A 3663-nucleotide genomic window follows, 5' to 3' on the forward strand; every position below is an offset into this window, starting at 1 on the left:
ATGTAGTCTCAAAGGATAAGAGCTCTTTCTTTCTTACAGCTGCATAGTACTCCATTGTGTATATGTACCACTGCTTTTTTATTCATTCGTCTACTGATGGACACTTGGTCTGTTTCCAGATCTTAGCTATTGTAAATAGTGCTACTATGAACATGGGGTACATATATTCTTTCTGATTGGTGTTTCAGGCTTCTTAGGGTATATTCCTAGAAGTGGGATTGCTGGGTCAAATGGCAATTCAATTTTTAATTTTTTGTGGTAACACCATATTGTTTTCCAGAGTGGCTGCACCAGTCTGCATTACCACCAGCAGTGTACTAGAGTCCCCTTTTCTCCACACCCTCGCCAACACTTGTTTGATGATTTGTTGATGGCGGCCATTCTGACAGGTATGAGGTGGTACCTCATTGTTGTTTTAATTTGCATCTCTCTGATGATTAGTGATGATGAGCATTTCTTCATATGTCTCTTAGCCATTTGTATGTCCTGTTTGGAGAGGTGTCTATTTAGTTCCTCTGCTCATTTTTAAATTGGGTTCTTTGTCTTCCTTTTGTGGAGTTGTATGAGCACTCTATATATATTGGAAATTAAACCTTTATCTGATATATCATTGGAAATTATGCTCTCCCATACAGTGGGTAGCCTTTCCATTTTGGTGATTGTATCTTTCGCTGTGCAGAAGCTTTTGAGTTTGATGTAGTCCCATGTGTTCATTTTCTCCTTTGTTTCTATTGCCTTAGGTGATGTATCAGTGAAAATTCGGCTGCATATGATGTCTGAAATTTTGTTGCCTACAGTTTCTTCTAAGATTTTTATGGATTCATGAGTCACATTTAAGTCTTTTATCCATTTTTAGTTTATTCTTGTGTAGGGTGTAAGTTGATGGTCTAGTTTCATTTTTTTGGCATGTAGCTGTCTAACTTTCTCAACACCATTTATTAAAGAGGCTGTCTTTATTCCACTATATGCTCTTGCCACCTTTGTTGAATATTAATTGAGCATAATGTTTTGGGTCCATTTCTGGGTTCTCTGTTCTATTCCATTGATCTATGTTCCTGTTCTTATGCCAGTACCAGGCTGTTTTGATTACAATAGCTTTGAAGTACAACCTAATATCCAGTATTGTGATCCCACCTCCTTTGTCCTTCTTTTTCAAGATTGCTGTGGCTATTTGGGGTCTTTTGTGGTTTCATGTGAACTTTTAAAGTATTTGTTCTAGTACTGGGAAGTATGTCATTGGTATTTTGATGGGGATTGCACTAAATTTATAGATTGCTTTTAGTATATGGACATTTTAATGATGTTAATTCTTCCAATCCATGAACAAGTTATGTGCTTCCACTTTCTTATGTCTTCCTCTATTTCTTTTTTCAATGTCCTGTAGTTTTCTGTGAACAGGTGCTTTATTTCTTTGGTTAAGTTTATCCCTAGGTATCTTAATTTTTTTCCGACGATGGTAAATGGGATCATTTTTTTAGTTTCTCTGTGAGTTCATTATTGGTGTATAAGAATGCTGTCAATTTCTTGGCACTAATTTTGTCTCCTACTACTTTGCCAAATTCGTTTTTTAAGTCTAGTAAATATTTGATGGAGTCTTTGGGGTTTTCTATGTATAATATTATATCATCTGGGAATAATGACAGTTTCACTTCCTCCTTTCCAATTTGGATCCCTTTTATTTTTTCTTCATGTCTGATTGCTGTGGCTAAGACTTCCAGTACTATGTTAAATAACAGTGGCGAAAGTGGGCATCCTTGTCTTGTTCCTGTTCTTAAGGGTAATGCTTTTAGTTTTTGCCCACTGAGTATGATGTTGGCTGTAGGTCTTTCATATATGGCCTTTATTATGTTGAGATATTATCCCTCTATTCTCAATTTGCTGAGCATTTTTATCATAAATGAGTGCTGGATTTTGTCAAAAGCTTTTTTGGCATCTATAGATATGATCATATGATTTTTATCTTTCATTTTGTTTATGTAGTGTATCACATTTATTAATTTGTGAATATTGTACTAGCCTTGCATCCCTGGGATGAGTCCCACTTGGTCATGGTGAATAATATTTTTGATCTATTGCTGGATTCAATTAGCTAGTATTTTGTTCAGGATTTTTGCATCTATGTTCATCAGGAATATTAGCCTGTAGTTTTTGTTCTTTGCAGTGTCTTTTTCTGGTTTTGAAATTAGAATTATGCTGGCTTCATAAAACAAGTTTGGAAGCCTTCCTTATTCTTAAATTTTTTGAAAGAGTTTGAAAAGAATGGGTATTATTTCTTCTCTGAATTTTCAGTAAAACTCCCCCGTGAAACCGTCCAGGCCTGGGCTTTTGTTTGCTGGGAGAGTCTTGATTACATCTGCAATTTCCTTTGTTGTTATTGGTCTGTTTAAGTTTTCTATCTCTTCCCGGTCCAGTTTTGGGAGACTATGTGTTTCTATAAATTTTGCTTAGATTGTCGAATTTGTTGCCATATAATTGTTCATAGTAGTTGTTAATGATCTTTTGTATTTCTGTGGTGTCAGTTGTTACTTCTCTTCTTTCATTTCTGATTTTGTGTATTTGGGTTGTCTCTCTTTGTTTCTTGTTGAGTCTACCTCATGGTCCATCAATCTTGTTTATCTTTTCGAAAAACCAGCTCTTTGTTTCATTGATCCTTTGAATTGTTTTTTTGGACTGTATGTCATTTATTTCTGCTGTGATCTTTACTATTTCCTTCCTTCTACTTGCTCTGGGGTTTTCTTTTTGTTTGCTTTCTAGTTCTTTATGTTATGAGGTTAGATAGTCTATTAGAAATTTTCTTGTTTCTTGAGGTAGGCCTGTAGTGCTATGAGCTTCGCTCTCAGAACTGCTTTTGCTTCATCCCATAGATTTTGTGTTGGTGTGGGTTCATTTTCATTGATTTCCATGAAGTTTTTAATTTCTTCCTTGATCTCTATGGTAACCCATTAACTGTTCAGTAACATACTATTTAGCCTCCATATGTTGAAATGTTTTTGCATGTTCTGGTTGCAATTGATTTCTAGTTTCATGCCATTGTGATCTCAGAAGATGCTTGATATGATTTCAATCTTCTTGACCTAGTAGAGACTTTGTTTGTGCCCTAACATGTGGTCTCTCTTTGAGAATAAAATATGGAACACTTCACGAATTTGCATGTCATCCTTGCGCAGGGTCCATGCTAATCTTCTCTGTATCGTTCCAATTTTAGTATATGTGCTGCTGAGCCCAGTAGTTTTATTCTTAATAGGCAAAAACTAAAAAACAAATTTTCATCAACTGCTCATTAGGTAAATAAATCACAGTATATCTATATAAGAGATAACTATTTAGCAATAAAAAGAAACAGCGATGTACAATAACAGATGATTCTTTAAAGGATATTCCAAGAAAAAGAAACCAGTCACAATAGAATACATTTCCTACAATGTCATTTTCATGAAATCCTAAAAAATGCTAAACTGTAGATTCATAAAGCAGGTAAGTAGTTGCCAGTGGCCAGAATGAAATGTGATGAAATGATGAATTAACTGCCAAGGGGCATAAGGGAACTTTGAGGATGTTGGAAATGTTCCATGTCATGATTGTGGTAGTGGCTAGATAATTGTATACATTTGTCAAAACTCATGAAATTTACACTTAGAAATTGGTAAGTTTTATTATATGTGT

General features: G+C 35.0%; 1 non-coding gene across 1 annotated transcript; it reads right to left on the reverse strand.

Moving 5' to 3' along the window:
• Positions 1-3122: 3122 nt before the first annotated feature.
• On the reverse strand, positions 3123-3224 carry LOC118620540. The gene has a single exon (XR_004957455.1). It is a non-coding gene; the product is annotated as a U6 spliceosomal RNA (small nuclear RNA).
• Positions 3225-3663: the final 439 nt, after the last annotated feature.

This window comes from Molossus molossus, unplaced genomic scaffold (assembly GCF_014108415.1).
Source record: "Molossus molossus isolate mMolMol1 unplaced genomic scaffold, mMolMol1.p scaffold_m16_p_7, whole genome shotgun sequence".
NCBI classification, from domain to species: Eukaryota; Metazoa; Chordata; class Mammalia; order Chiroptera; family Molossidae; genus Molossus; species Molossus molossus.